Genomic DNA, 16,314 nt, shown 5'->3' with positions numbered 1-16,314 from the left:
GGAAGCTCTCCAGAGAAGGAGATTCCACAGCCTCTTTGGGCAGTCTACTCCAGGGCTCCACCACCCTCGCTCCGAAGAAGTTAAGTTCAAACCTCCTGGGTTCCCGTTTTGTGCCCATTGCCCCTTGTCCTGTCACTGGGCACCACTGAGAAGAGTCTGGCCCCATCCTCCTGGCCTCCACTCTTTAGCTCTTGCTGAGCATTGTTCAGATCCCCTCTGGGGCTGCTCTTCTTGAGGCTCAACAGCCCCAGGGCTCTCAGCCTTTCCTCCTCACAGAGATGCTGCAGTCCTTAATATTCACCTAAATATATTCCTTATATATCACCCATCCTCTCAGCTTGCAGCTTCCTTTGAATCAGCCCCTGAGCTGGTCATAAATCTGACTAAAAATCCCCAGAACTCCACTAGAATCAAGGGTACTTTCTACTTGGTAAAACCTCACTGGAAATATTTCCCATTGAGGCTTCATGCATCTGCATGGGAAACTTGTCATGAATAAGGCTTCTGATGGATCTAAACCGACAGGGTTGGTGTTTTAATTGAAAAAAAGTTGTATTTTATTCCAAAATTTTTCCTAGTATTTTGTAGCTTTCTTGAGTACCTAGTTCAGAATTTCATTGTCATTCCTCTACTTCGGTTTCCTAGAATTTGTTTTTACAAGTGGTAGAAGAAAAGCTGCTTAAGCTGTTATGTCTGAGCAAAACGGTACAGCGAATCCCTCACGCTGCAGTGACATAATTAGCAAGAGGCTGTCAGCAGAGGCTGTGTAGCTACACTTGTGTGAAATAAGATCAAAGTCTGTTCCAGTGTGAAGTGTGTGTGAAGAAAGATCAAGATCCATCCTAGTTTTCACCCATCACCAAAAAAAAAAACAAAACCCAAAAGCCAACAAACCAACAAAAAACCCACAACCCAAAAACCCAGACGAGCACACACAACCCCCCGCTGCTCAACTCACCTCCCTCTCTAATTTAAAAAAAAAAAGAAAGAAAGAAAGAAAGAAAAGAATATTTGGGTTTAAAAATTAAAAGGGAATCCCTCAGTGACAGACACACTTTATTGTATTTGAAGAAAGCTGTTTGGAAAGTTATGAATTATTTATAGTAAAACAACCATTTCACTCAGCTGCTCCCCTGGGTCCAACATTCTCATATCAAACAAAGGGGCAGAGCAGCAGCCACAGCATTTCCTCCTCAAAGTTATGTTGTAGGACCTGGAAGTCAATCTGATAAGGGATGCCCAAATTCCCTGGTCATGGATTAAAACTGCATTTTAGGTGTCACAGCTGCAGCCCCAGGACAAGATCCCAAATTTTGAATAGAGAGTTTCTGCCTAGTTTGCTCAAAGGACTTTTGTGGTGGGAGAGGAGCTTTTCATTTAACAGCAATAGGAGTCAGATTTGTTGGTGGGTGACAGAAAGAAGGGCTTGTTAAGCAGCCTCTTTCTCTATTCATTGTGGAGCTGGAGTGGAGAAGGGGAAGGGCAGAGTATCTGCTGATGGATTAGCCTGGGAAAACTTGGGAAAGGGCAAAGCTGGGAGGAAAGAAGCCTGGTTGCCTTGGAGAAGACACCACAGAGTGCTAATAATGCCAGAAAAAAAGAAAGGAAAAAAAGCCCTAAAGTTTGGAGGCACAATCTCTAGGTGTAGGGTATTCAATTCTTGAAGACATGAGAGTTGGATTAAAGGTGGATTGTATGTGAGGGGTCTGGAGCACAAGTCTTGTGAGGAGCAGCTGAGGGAACTGGGGTTGTTTATGTACTGACCACAAGAAGCTCTTCCCAGAGCCTTCTCCTCTCCAGTCTGAGCAATCCCAGCTCTCTCAGCCTGTCCTCACAGCAGAAGGGTTTCAGTCTTCAGGTCATTGTTGTGGCCTCCTCTAAGCCTGTTCTAACAGGTCCAAGAACTTTGGCAGTTAACTGTGACCTTTCAGTGGGATTCATCTATTCACCAAGATTTTATGAGAGTAAAACCTTTCCTTCCTCTGCTCCTTTTCTGGCTCCCGCCTCCAAGGTGTTTCTTTGGAAATAAGACAAATTCATGAAAGGTCAGCTGTGTGTGTTCCAGAAGAAAATGGGATTAGAACAAAGAGATAAAGTCAGATTTTCTCAATAGGATCCCCAAGCATTTAATGACAAAAAAAAATTGCTACATATTTTCATTAATGATCTTCAGAGGTCCCTTCCAATCCCTACCATTCTGTCAGTCTGTGTTTAAAGTTTCCTTCTGATTTTACTTTATTTAAATGGATTAGCATCCTTCATGGCCAGGACAATCCCAAGATGAGGGAGGTACAATCCTCTCCTGCCAGATATTTTTGCCAAAAAAAGCAACTTACAAATGCTCAGGCTAACAAAAGATGCACATTTTAGTGGATTTCAGTGTTTTCTGGTAGTGAGCTGAGCTGCAGCCATGGGTTAGAGCTTGCAGGAGAGCATCTATAGGTTACCCTGCCCTAAAATACTTTATGGAGGTGATGTTTTATGTTGCAAAAGAATCCAAACTATGTCTGAACAATGTTGTTGCCATCTGAATCATAACACAAATCACGGGGTTAGCAAGCCACTCGAGCACAACTGGCTTCAAGGAGTCTGATTTACATCAGGGGATGATTTGGTTCTCCCACTCCTTACCTTTGACAATAAATTCAACGTTTTATAGCTCCCCAAATTGTCATTGTGCTTCCTCAAATGGTACTGATTTATTCTCATTCCCAAAGGTAGAGCAGCACCTTCTCCATTTGCAACCCTTCCCACACACAGCAATTTCTCCTTCTCTTCTGATGTTGAGTATAGCTCTCATCCACCTGCCAATGTTTCAGATGTTTACATCTCTGCTCTGGGTTTTTTTTGTTGTTTTCCTTTTTTTCCTGATGAAGATGTTGGCCTTTTTCTTCCTATCTTGACTTTCACTGCTGTGTGTTGGCACACTAGACTCTTTGTTACAGTCTCAACAGCTGTTTTTCTCTGTTGTGACTCTGTTCCCAAAGGACTATTTGCTCTCCTGACGTCTTTTCACAGTCACTTACAATAAATCATCCCTCCAAAGGAACAAGCCCCAGCTTTAAACAAGGAAAAATAATTAACAGAGATTTGAATCACAATGTACTAATACAGAAAAAAAAAAAGAAAGAAATAAAAAAGGAAAATTTCCCCTAAAATTGTAGTGTCACATGCCACTTCAACGTACTCATTTCAGTCCCAACCAGAGAATGACATGAGAGAGACAATGGATTTAGGATGGGTAAAATATTAAAAGTGAGATTCAGTCTCCAGACAAAACAACTTCTATTTTGGCCTGGTCCTCAAAAACTAAATATAGTTAATAATAAACTATCTAGTAACACTAATTCACTACAAGGAAACCAATGAAGGAAGCAAATGTAGCACTTCCTATCCAAAGATCTCAATATGCTTTACTTCTCCCTCTTCAATGACAGCTTCTGGATCAGCATTCACCCTCTATTTGCTCTATATCCCCTGGCCAAAAACCTGCTCTCAGTAATTATGAAGCTTGTCTGGATCGTTTTGTTCCTGCCTTCTTGGCTGTTCCTCCAACACCATTTGCCTCTTGAAGCACTCTCCTCATGCCCATTTGGCCCTTCCCCATCTACTCCAGTTCCAGAAGGATTTTAGTTGCCTCTTTCCACCAAGTGTTTTCCCTTCATTCCAAAGCTGTAAGCCATATGGAATTTTGTTACCCTTTCAAATGGGGAGGGCACTGGGGTTTGATCCTCACCTGGTATTAACAAGCATCACTGTTATGTTTTCTCTCATCAAAGAATGATAGAGCTTGAAAGGGACCTCTAGAGACCATCTAGTCCAGCCCTCTTGAAGGGTCACCCACAGCAGGTTGCCCTGGATTACAATGTCCACGCAGGTTTTCACTGATTCCAGAGATGGAGGCTCCACTAGTTCTCTGGACAGCCTGTTCCAGTGCTTCACCACCCTCAACATAAAAAAGGTCCTGCTCATGTTTAGATGGAACTTTTGATGTTAAGATTTGTGCCCATTACCCCTTGTCCTCTCCCTGGCCACCACTGAGAAAAGACTGGCTCCATCCCCCTGACACCCACCCCTTCAGTATTTATAAACATTGATAAGATTCCCTTTCAGTCTTCTCTTCTCCAGACTAAATAGCCCCAAGTCCCTCAGCCTTTTTTCATAAGAGAGATGTTCCAGCCCCCTAATCATCTTTGTAGCCTTTTGCTGTACCCTCTTGAGATCTGCACCCAGACATTTATCCCTAACTCATAGAAATTCAGTTTATTGTAATTTGATATTACAATATCAAATTGGGTTTGTTTTCCCAGTGGAGGAACAAATCAGACTTAAGGAGTTTATTTCTATTCTAGTAGTCTTGTTAAACAAACTCAAGACCAACCAAACAGAAGCAACCCACAAACCAAACCCCAAACCCTATTTGGAAATCCCCAAACTAAATCCTCAGAGTAACATTAGTAACAAAGGGACTTAAAGCTCCTCTCCCAACAGCTGTGTGAAATTCTGTTCACTGAACTTCCCACTCTAAAAAAGACTGATGCTGCTTCTTATTTAATAGCAAGGTCTGATGTCATATCTTGTTTGTGTATGTGCCAGACACCACAGCAATGGGTTGAGAGAGAAAATAATAATTCCCAGACAAAAAATAGCGTAACTGTTTCATCAAGAGCAGACTGGAATTGATGATTGCATTAGCTTAGACTTAGTTTGAAGGAAATTTTCTCCATCATCTTATGAACATTTGTGTTTTGACTGACCTGCTCTTCTTTTGGAGGATGAGGAGGCTGCTGTTCTATGTTTCAAAGAAACATCCTCTGTCTTCAAAGCACACAGAGGTTAAAGAATTATGACTCAGTGCTCTGGGGTGGATTCTGCAGCTCCTCCATTGCTGAACTCAATTGCACTGCTCAAACTACTACTGAGCAGCACTCAAGGCTGCTCAGTTTAAGAGCATCTACTCTCTGCAGCAGGTTTTCAGTTAGGAATGATGATATCACAAAGTAAGAAGGTTTGGGCAATGGATTGCAATCTCTTTCACTGGTTTGCATGTGCCTCACAAGAACAGACTTTGGTAGGAATGCTTCTGTAGAAAAGACTCCAGAGTTCCGAGCCGGATGAGTCAACAGAATTCCTACAGCAATCAGCAGTGTTTTGTAACCGATGCACATCAGACCTGATTCTGCTGACGACATTTCTAAACACCTCTAAACTTCAAGCTGCAAGCCGTGGAGAGCTCTGTAAGGTTATCTCATGGCATAAGGAAGCAAAGCTTTACCTTTGCTATGCAGTGCATGGCATAATGCTGTTACGTAATGTGTCGTTTGGATGGTGGCATTGCACTAACTCCCAGTGCTGGAGAAAATCCCTGCTCAGATCTGATTTACTCCAAAAGCACATGAAAGCAGCCTCCCTGTAATTTAATTTTTTTCCCTTCCAAATATGATCCAGTCACTGCTTAGTGATGGACAATAGGTAGCCATCTGCTCCTTAACTTTGTTGTTCCTGGAGCTTGTGTAGATTGAGGAATCAGCATTTTGCAAAGGGAAAGCTCCCTTTTTCCTGTGACCTTCTCCATCCTTCCAGGATTAAACCATCGCAAATAGAACTAAAGTCAGGCCAGCAGCACACATGGTGTTTCTCCAGCCATTATTTGCTTCATGTTTATTTTTTGTATGAAACCCTTTCTGAGCGTCACTCACAGCTTGCAAAGACGACAACTTAATTCCTGACTTCCTGCAGCAGAGGAGTCACAGGGTAGGAGTAAATCACCTCACTTCTTCCTTCTACCCATTACTCATCAGAAAGCAAAACACTTAACTCCTCTGGTATATTCCCCCCTCCCCTTAACCCTTCCCCCAACTTTGGGTTGAATGACCCTGGTCAAAACAGACATCAATTTGCTTAGGAGCAAACAGGTATCTGCTGCTGTTTGGCAAGCTCCTATCTGTCAACACTTGGCTGGAGTCTTTACTTGGTTCCTTAACTCCCACTTTTAACCCTTTCCCCTCCATCCTGGCCACATGTCCCAAGCTCTCAAACTGGATCTGGAATTGCCCTTTCAACTTGTGCTCTTTCCCTTACTTGCCCAGATCCTGGGCTGCTGACCTCATTTCTTCCAGCCCCCAGTGTTCTCTTTTGGGAAGTATGGAGGCTGGTGATGAAGAAGGAAGACAGGAGGGGGAAAAGGGGGCAGGAAAATGGGGAATGGGAGGAAAAAGGGGCAGGGAGGAAAGGAGGCAAGGGAGCAGGGCAGGGAGGAGAGTAGACGGAGAAAGCATAAAATAGGAAGGCATAAATCAGGAAGGCATAAGGCAGAGCAGCAGGGCAAAGACAACTGGAGGCAGAAGAGGCAGGGCAAATAGGAGGCAGGAAGCAGGGAGGAGAGGCAGGGGAAGCTGAGGAGAAAGGAGAGTTAAGTGAAGTAGAGCAGGCAGGGCAGAGAGAAGAAACAGGGCTGGCAGGGGAAGTAGGACATACAGAGATCAGCACAAGGAAGAGAGGCAGAGCAGAGAGAACAAGGGAGGTAGAGAGCATTGAGGCAGGACAAGCAGGAGAGGCAGCCAGGGGAGGCAGAGAACAGAATAAGAAAGCAGGGAGGGAACAGGCCAGCTAAGAGGCAAAAGAGACAGTGAGCAGGGAAGGAATGGAGCAGGAAGGAATGGAGCAAAGGACATGGAAACAGAGGAGGCAATCAGCAGGGAAAGGAGGCAGATAGGGCAACTAGAGCAGGCAGGAGGCAGAGAAACTGAGGCAGGGCAGGCAGGGAGCTTAGTAGGGAGAAAGCAGTAGTCAGGGAGCTAGGCAGGCAGAAGGCAGTGGACTTTGAGACAGAGAAGGCAATGAGCAGGGGGAGGAGGCAGGTAGGGCAAGCAGAGCAGACAGGGGGCAGGGAAACTGAGGCAGGAGAGGTGAGAGAGGCAGGGAGCAGGAGGCAGGGTGGACAGAGTCATCACAGGCAGGGAGCAGCGCAGGCAAGGACTAGGACAGACAAGGCAGACAGCAAGCAGGAGGTAGCAGGCAGGGACCAGGCCAGGAACAAGCAGGGATCAGACAGAGATCAGGGCAAGACAAGGCAGGATCAGGCAGGATTAGGAAGGATCAGGGCAAGATCAGGCAGGGAACAGTCAGGATCAGGCAGGGCAGGCAGGGACTAGGCAGGATCACTCAGAACCAGGCAGCAGGAATCTGCCAGGCATCAGGCAGTATTGCTCAGGATCAAGCAGGACCAGGCAGAATCAGGCAGGGTCATGCAGGACCAAGCAGGATCGGGTAGGATCAGGTAGAGCAGGCAGAGATCACTCAGGACCACGCAGCAGGGATCGGGCAAAACCACTCATGATCGGGCAGGGTCAGGCAGAGACCTGGCAGAGATGAGTCAGGATCAGTGAGGATCACTCAGGACCAGCCAGCAGAGCCGGGCGGGGCCGGCCCGGAGCTGTCCGCCCCGCGGTGCTGAAACGCCGCAGCTGGGGCCCGACGCTGCCGGCGGCGGTTTTCATGGCGGGGGTGGGGGGGGGTCCCGGGGAGCCCGGCCGCAACCCGAGCAAAGGCGGAGGAAATACCTGAGAACGGCCGGCAGCCGGCGGGGCTGCGGGGCGGGAGGGGCTGTTCCCTGCCGCTGTCCTCGCTGCTGAGCTGGGTGGCTGAGGAGCGGTCTCCCGGCTGCCCGGCTCGGGCTCGGATCTCTCTAGAAAACTGTGAATGAGCGAGCGGCATCCGCGGGGCTTGGGCTTGGCTTGGATTTTTTTTTTTTTTTTTTTTTTTTTTGGTAGGAGGCGTGTGCGCCAAAGCCTGGGTCCTTCCACTCGGCTGCTGCCGTCCCCCTGGGTCCTAAACCCTCCTGCCGCCCGCCCGGCTGCCTCCCAGCGCTCCCAGTCCGCGGGCTCGGCCCCCCGGCCCCTCCAGCGCCGAGGGAGTGGTGACAAAGGAGCTGCGGGAAAGCAGCAGCGCCAGGCGCTGCGAGCTCAGCAGAGCAGGCTTTCAGCGGGTGCCAGGGTCCTCCCTGTCTTGTTTTCTCGCATCATCCCTCTCTGGGTGAAGCTCGAGGAGGGCACAACCTCCTGCAGCATTGGCAGCAGCCGCGGGAAGGGCGATTTCCGTGGGTGATGCATTATTGATGGCTTCCCTTAATGAACATGGCAGCCTGGGCAGGTGGGAGAAGTTCATCTGGGTCAGACTCCAGGTACATCTAGCTTCAGGCTGTTGTCACCACCAGCAGTCACAACAAATGTCTAGTGATGGACATAAAACAAAGACAAGCTTCACCTCTGCACTCCCTCAGCCCCTCTCCCAAACATGTTAAGTTCAGGGATTTCTCCAGCAATGTGGTGCCTGTGTTTTTAGGATGAGTTTGTCCTCCTTGAACTTTCATAGTATCTCTTAGAACACCTATACACTTTTAGATCATTCCATAATGCAGCGTTCTTTGACAAGGAGCTCCACAGGCCATCTGTCTACTTCACAAGCTATCACCTCTCCCTCTTTACAGGGATCTGTGAGCTCTAGCCAGTGCTGGAGAAAGGACAGGAGGAGACAACTCCTCTCATTAAATCAGGTCCTGAAAAATCACTTTCTGTATGAACATCATGAGACCTGTGCTAAACTGCACATGGAAGACTTTTGGCCTTGGCAACCAAATTCACACTCAGATGCTCTTATCAACACAGTGAGCCAAACTAAATGTACCAGCAAAATGCATTTCTTCTTCTGTTACCCCATACATTGTGGAATATAATTCCTGGGAAGTGTTGAATCAAAGTCAGCTGACTGGCTTGGTCTTTTTTGAACACCTCTTTTGAGTCAGCTACTGAAGGATCTTGCATAGTGAAGAACTGGGTGATAAATGATAAAGATACAGAGCAACATCTGAATAAGAAATGGCTGAGGACAGCAGGAGTCCTCACCATGGGAAAAAAAAAAGAGATGAGTAAATGTAGATAAAATAGTGGTGTGTTTTCATCATAATTTATAATACCTCATAATTATGAGCATCATGGGGAAGATTAAATGGAACAGTATCTCAATATCCTTTCCAGCTCAAGGAGTAAGAGAAATGAAACCCACTAGGGGCTAGTTTGAATCAAACCAAAGGGCATCCTTCTTCATAAAAGATTTAGTGAAGATGGAGAATTCATTTCCATGGGAATTCAGGCTTCAGAAAATTGTTGGAGGAAAAATCCATTAAGGACTTTTAAACACCAAGTCATGACCTTTGGCTCAAGAAGTCCCTGTTCCACAGATTGCTGAAGGCTGGGGGAATATTTGGGAAAGAATGATTATATCCTTGCCCTGCTTTTATACTTTTTCCTTAGCTCTCCACTTCTGATCACTGCTGGACATAGGCACTGGCCTAGATAGACCTTTGATATGATCCAGTACTGGCTGCTCTTATGTTTTTATGTATTGACTTGGAGAAGGTGAACACAAGAGGAACACTTTCAGCTTTGCTTTCCCTTGGAAGGGGAAGAGCCAGAGGCTTTGGAAGAGGAAGAGTGGTTTCGTCCTATCTGGAAGAGTTTACATGCAGACAGAGTCACTTGGGTTTAGAGGAAATCCCACAATATTCCTGAGCAAAGGCCAAGGAAATCCACGGAGAAGATTGTGCTTTAACAATGATTTGCATGCAAAACCACTCACATGGTTAAAACTGGGAGATGTAGTATTAATATCCTGTGACCCAGTCTCACTGACTGGGAGAGATGAAGCAACAGCTCCGAGGCAGAGTGCTCCTCCAAACTCTCACAAGAGTGTTTGTCCCAGCACTTGATGGGAGAGATCTCCCAGGCCCAGGGAAGTTAGCAGTCAGCCAGGAAGTGGTATCACTAGATCCTGGTTTTCTGCAGAGAGATCAGTTTGGAAATAAACTAATATGGACTCTGTTTTCATCATCCTGTGGCAAGCTTCCACCCTTGCACATATGATAAAGATTAATGCAGTAGCTACTGTAACTATGCAGTGCTTCCCTGGGAATTGTTAATAACATTAAGTGGAATGAGCATTACTCTATAAACCAACTGCCTCAGGCACTCAAAGCAGCTGCCAAATTTGATGTATGCTTAATATTTAGAGATTTCCTATTTTTATCTGGTTTGTTAATTAAGGTTGGGAGGTCTTTTTTTTCCCCCTTAATGTTGTTGTTGTTAGGTCATTGACAGGTTGCCCAAGGAGGCTGTGGATGCTCCTTCCCTGGAGGTGTTCAAGGCCAGCTTGGATGAAGCCTTGAGTAACCTGGGCTGGTGGAAGGTGTCCTGCCCATGGCAAGGGGGTTGGAACTGGATGATCTTTAAGGTTCCTGCAAACCCAAACCATTCTATGACTCTATGTAGGGCAATCCTATGGCAGAAACAAGTCTCTACACACATTACAGCAGAGCCTTATAGTGGTCCCACCTCAAATATTCTGAGGTTTCTTTCTCATCACAACATCATCACTTTCTTTCTGCAAAGCCTACTCTATACTCTGAAAGCATGCTTCAGGTTTTCTCATCCTCTGGATTTGTAGAATCATAGAACTGTTGTGTTTGGATGAGACCTCTGAGATCACGAAGTACAGCCACTCACCTAGAGCTCACAATCCCACCACAATTGCTACCACTAATCCACATCCCTCAGCACCACATCCACACATGTTCTAAACACCTTCAGGGATGCTGACCCCAACACCTCCCTAGGCAGGCTGTTCCAATGCCTGAGTACCCTTTCTGTGAAGAAATTTTTCCTAATATCCAACTTGAACCTCTCTTGAGGCCCCTCACAACTTGAGGCCATTTCATCTTGTCCTGTTACTTGTTGTATGTGAGAAGAGACCAACCCCCACCTTAGTCCAGCCTTCTTTGAGGTAATTGTAGAGGGTGATGAGGTCATTACACTTCTGAAGCTATGGCTTCAGAAACAGTGCTGCTGAAGGTACTAAACCTTCATTCTCCCAAAGGCATGCCTGGGAAACTAGGAACTCCCTTTCTGATGTGGACAGGCTGGAGCTGCAGCCCTTTCTCATTTGACGTGTTGAATATGCAGAGCTAAGGGGAGAAAAATGTGCCCATAACCACAGTTTGTCACTGAAGGCATTGGAACAGATCAGTTTGGAAGGGGGAGGATGTTTTATTCAGCCTTTTCTGAAAGTAAAACAGAACTTTGCTATTAAATTTATTCTAACCTGGCCCTCCCTGTCATCACACGTATTGATTCTCGCCTTTAATGAAGAGCAGTGAAATAACAAACTTGGGAGGAGAATGTGTATTTTCAGCACAGCAGAAAGGAGCTGTGTACATGAACTATAAAAGCAGCCAGGGAAGGGCAGAGAGGCTGCTTGCTCCATGGTCTGGGTATGATAAATAGTTCCTATTGAATCTACTCTCTTTGCAGCAGAACATTTTGTCTTCACTCAGTGACATTAAACACTGATCCTCCTGCTATATTTTTGACTCCCAAGCAGTGCCATGAAGCTAGGAGCTGCTTTGAATTTTATTTTTTTTTGCAGCTCTGATATTATTTTCTCATTCACACAAATCCCCAAACAATTGAAGTGGAGAGGAACTGTTTACAAAGGCTTGCAGTGATAGGATGAGGGACAATGGTTTGAAATGAGAGAAGAACAGATTTACATGGGATGTTAGGAACAAGTTCTGTACCATGAAGGTAGTGGAACACTGGAACAATTTTCCCAGGGAGTTGGTTGGGCCCCATCCTTGGAGATATTCAAGATGAGGCTTGACAGGGCTCTGGGCAGCCTGATCTGGTTGAGGATCCCCTGCTGACTGCAGAGGGGGTTAGGCTGGATGCTCTTTGGAGGTCTCTTCCAACCCAAACCATTCTATAATTCTGTGATTCTATGATTCTACATTACCCAGAAATATATTGATTAGTGTTTGTGAATGGCCTTCATATACGAGGAGGGGAACAGATCTTTGATGCAATTTAATATATTTTTAGTATCATTTTCTTTTCCCAACCTGATTTCTCCCATATTTAAGGTGTTCTTTACAGCCGGAACAGGGAATTTGAGAAAGGAGGCAATATTGGATGACCCTGCATCTTTAAATTTTCTTCTGATAGCAATTTGCTGCAAGTTTCTAAAATTAACAGCCAATTTTAATAATTAATTGGGAGCTCATTCTTTTTTTTTTTTTTTTTTTTTTTTTTTATTTCCTAATCCACAATTACCATCTGGTATTATTGCCTTTGAAAAATAACTGCACTGGAAGTCCCAGCAGATTTCAAAAATAACAATGCTCAAACCGCTTAAACCCAAGAAATCATTATTCTTAAGGGACAAGGAACTCTTAGATCACAGTTCAGAGGGATTCATGTTATAAATCCTCCCAGGCCTCCTGAACCTTTAAAATACTTAAAAATTTATAATCAGGAATGCAAAACATATGCAAATGGCTTGTTCCTATGACTTATTTAAAGAGAAAGGTCCAGTTTTTGCCATTTTTACTCTTGATGGGAGAGGATTCACTCTTCATGCTGAGGTTATATATAATTGTCTCCTCTGCTACTCTCAGAATAGTTTGTAACTGGGACACCAGCAAAGTTGTGGCCTTGAGCAGGTAGAGAGGTGAAGCTGAAATGTTCCTAACTCCCTGGGAATTCCAGGAGTTGGTGAGGAGATCTAGCACAGACCTGGAGGCCAGCAGCAGAAGTCAGGTAAAGCTGATCTCTGAGAACTGAGTTCTCCAGAATCCCCCCATTGGCTCTTGCTTAACTCTGAACTAGGCTAAATCCCGGAGCCGGTTCATCTGGGACCTGTGAAGTTCATGGTGTAGATCCAGGCTGAGTTACTTGGTACTAAAGAGCAACTGGCATTCCACAAACTGCAAGTGTCTCTCTCATGGCCTGATTATCTGTGTGCTGGAAATGCCGACTTTAGGTCCAGATGTGCTGTCTAAGTCAGGTGCAGATCTGGCCTCACATCTTTAGTTGGTGCTGACTTCAGTGAGCTTCTTGAGATTTAAATCACCCAGGGACCTGCTGCTGTTGAGTTCAATAACTCACCGAGTCAGTGCTGCTCTGTCTAAGCAGCAAAGGCACTGTCTTGCTAAAGCATTAAGTGTCCTTTTGCACAGGGCAATAAATGATGAGACACCATGTTTGGCATAGCTAGTACCTAAATCATAGTCACAGAATGGAAGGGGCCTTTAAAGCTCATTTACTCCAACCCCACTGCAGTCAGCAGGGACATCTGGAACCAGAAGAGGTTGCTCAGATTCCTAAACAAACTGACCTGCAGTATTGCCAGGATAGGGGGATCTACCACCTCTCTGGGCAACCTGGGCCAGTGGCTCACCACCCTCAGTGTCAAAAATTTGTTCTTTATATCTAATCTGAATCTCCCTCTTTTAGTTTAAAACCATCACCCCTAGGCTTGTCACAAGAGGACTTGTTAAAAAGTCTGTTCCCAACCTTCTTATTGGCCTCTTTAAGTACTGGAAAGCCACAGGAAGATCTCTTCTCCAGGCTGAACAACCCCAAAACATACAACCTCTAAAGAACAGCTTGGCAAAACTTAGCCTAAGAAACTGAATATCAGAGCTGATGTTATTCATGATCCAGAAGTAAGACAACCTAAGCTAAGGTAGGCAGGAGTGGCAAAAAAAGGCTCACAGGGAGGCAAATGGTTGAGAAGGTGTCCAGCAAGAAGGTTTTAGATGGCTTTAAATATATCTTCTCTTTAAAGTTAATTCTCCAGTGTGTTAACTTCAGGATTCCTTCACTTACCAAAGTCTGTTGCCCATTTTCCTCCTACTGCAGCTTGCTCTTATTTATCCAAGACAGTTTTAACTGTTGAGCTCAAAATGCAATAATATAACTTGTGAAGTGACTTTAAAAAAGAATGGTTTGAAGGTTGGCAGTTTGACTGGAACAGTTAGAGACGAGGGGACTAACAGGAGACTCCACTGGTGGTTTGGTTTGTTAGGTGATGATTTATTTCTGCAGTATTTTACAATGAGTGATGTACACAAATGTATGCAGCTTGGGGTGGCAGTGACATAAATCAGCAAGGGCAATAATGACTGTGAGCTCCTGCATGTGTAAACAAGCATATGTGCAGTATAAATTCAATTATCTCCATGTCACTGAGGCTATAGAATAATTTCACATTTGTGGCTGAATAACTGCAGGGTGGAGTTTTTTGTTGTTGTTGGAAACAAAAGCAGATGGAGGGCACAGGCTTATTCTGGGTAGCTGAAGTCTGTCTGTTGAGAATTGCCTATAGTGGGACCAGTGCAGGTCAACATCTCTGTCAGTGCCATGGACAGGGGCATTGAGGCACCCTCTGCAAGTCTGTAGATGACACCGAGCTGTGTGGTCCAGCTGACAGGATCTAGACAGGCTTGGGATGTGGGCCCATCCCTGCCTCATGCAGGTCAACAAGGCCAGGTGCAAGGTCCTGCATCTGGGTCACTGAGAGCAGCAGCACAGGGAGGGGATTCTGCCACTCTGCTCCAGTAAGACCCCACCTGCAGCACTGCCTCCAGTTCTTGTGCCCTCAGCATGAGGGACATGGAACTGCTGGAGAGGGGCCAGAGGAGGCCATAAAGATGATCAGAGGGTTGGAGAACCTCACCTGAGAGAGTTGGGGCTGTTCAGCCTGGAGAAGGTTCTGAGGAAACCTTACAGCAGCCTTCTAGTACCTGAAGGGGGCTACAAGAAAGATAGGGAGGGTCTTTTTACAAGGGCTTGTAGTGATAAGATGAGGAGCAATGGAGGAGGGGACATTTAGACTGGAGAATATGAAGAAATTCTTGACAGTGAGGGTGGTGAGACACTGGAACAGGTCAGAAGGTGTTCCTGCCCCTGGCAGAGGGATTGGAACTGGACAATCTTGAAGGTCCCTTCCAACCCAAACCATTCTGTGATTTGTGCTGTGAATGTACCTGCACAGATGCACTAAAATAGAGGCAATGCAGTATGACTGCAACCCTGGGCAAGATACAAATCAGGAGAACCCCTCTGACTGTGACAGAGCTGTGCTAATGTCCAGTAGCCAGCCAGAGGAGCAAGTGTTGTGTAGCAAAGAGCAATTCCAGCTGTCAGCAGCTGATGCTTTCCAGCCCCACTTCACACAGCGACCACGTGAAGGATGCAGCCACTCCACAGCGTGGCTTTAGCCCTCCTGGGATGCAGCACTGGAACCGAGGTCTAAACAGGATCCACATCATCTTGCCAAACACTGGGCATGCTTTCATGTTACTGAGGAGCCCCGCTGCAGTCCAGCCCCAGTATACATCAAGCAGAGGGACACGCAGCCATTCTCTGCCTTTTAACAGGCGGAGACTGTTCGCTTGTCAGAGCTGGGGAGCCCCCAGGGAGGGGAGGCTGCTGCTATCCCCATGTCCAATATATGCTGATTCAGTCATTAAAATGTGCATTCATCTTCCTTCTCCCAAGTCCTGGCTGTGCACAGCAGGTTTAACTCAATTGCCAAGAAGAAAGCTGCTTAAATCAGCCGCAGTCCTGCCTGGCAGAGGCACAAGCAGATGCAGCCAGGGATGCCGAGTCTGGTCAGCAGCAGCTTGGCACTTCTGCACGTACCAGCTATGGGTTGGTGGTTTGTTGGATTTTTTTTCGGTCACTAATGAGGGGGTACATTGAAGATGGAGAGAGGAGGGGCAATGAAGAGCGAGAAAAAACAGTTGGAAAGGGGAAGGTGAAACTGGTGGAAAATTCTCATTACCTAGTCTGCGGCGCTGCCCTACCCGCGCTGCAGCTGCAGGATGAAAGGAACATCCCCTTCCCTTAAGTGCCTCTAGCTTCAGGGTAGGGAAAAGTGTTAATCAGCTTGTTCTCATGCAGCAGGGACCTGCGGGAGGGCTGGCTGGAGAGGTGCCAAGGACTGTCACTTCACACGTCCTGAGAAATCTCCCCCCTACGGCTGAGATTTTAATGGCTTTGGGACCCAACTCTGGGTGTGTGCTCCTGTGAGTGCCTGTAAGAGAGAGAAAATCTGTTCCCTTGTCACTCTCGCATGTCTCACACACCCTGCTGCAAATACTTCCTTTTTCCAGCGTGTGCACGTGAAACGTGCTTCCAGGAGATGTTTGCAAAGTGCTAGAAGGTGAAAAAAAATAAAGTGGTGAAAGGTCTAAAGGATCCTTATGAAGAGAGACTGAGGGAACTGAGGTTGTTCATGCTGGAGGAAAGGAAGCTGTGGGGAGACCTTCTGGCTCTCTACCATTCCCTCAAAGGAGGTTGGAGCCAGGTGGGGGTTGGTCTTTTCCTGGGAAAAAAGTGATAGGACAAGATTAATAGCCTCAAGTTGTGCTAGGGGAGGTTTAATTTGAACATGAGGAAAAATTTCTTCCTCAAAAGG

The sequence above is a fragment of the Indicator indicator genome, chromosome 31 (genome assembly GCF_027791375.1).
Source record: "Indicator indicator isolate 239-I01 chromosome 31, UM_Iind_1.1, whole genome shotgun sequence".
Lineage (NCBI taxonomy): Eukaryota > Metazoa > Chordata > Aves > Piciformes > Indicatoridae > Indicator > Indicator indicator.
The sequence above is the reverse complement of the archived record's forward strand: the minus strand, read 5'-3'. Positions refer to the sequence as shown.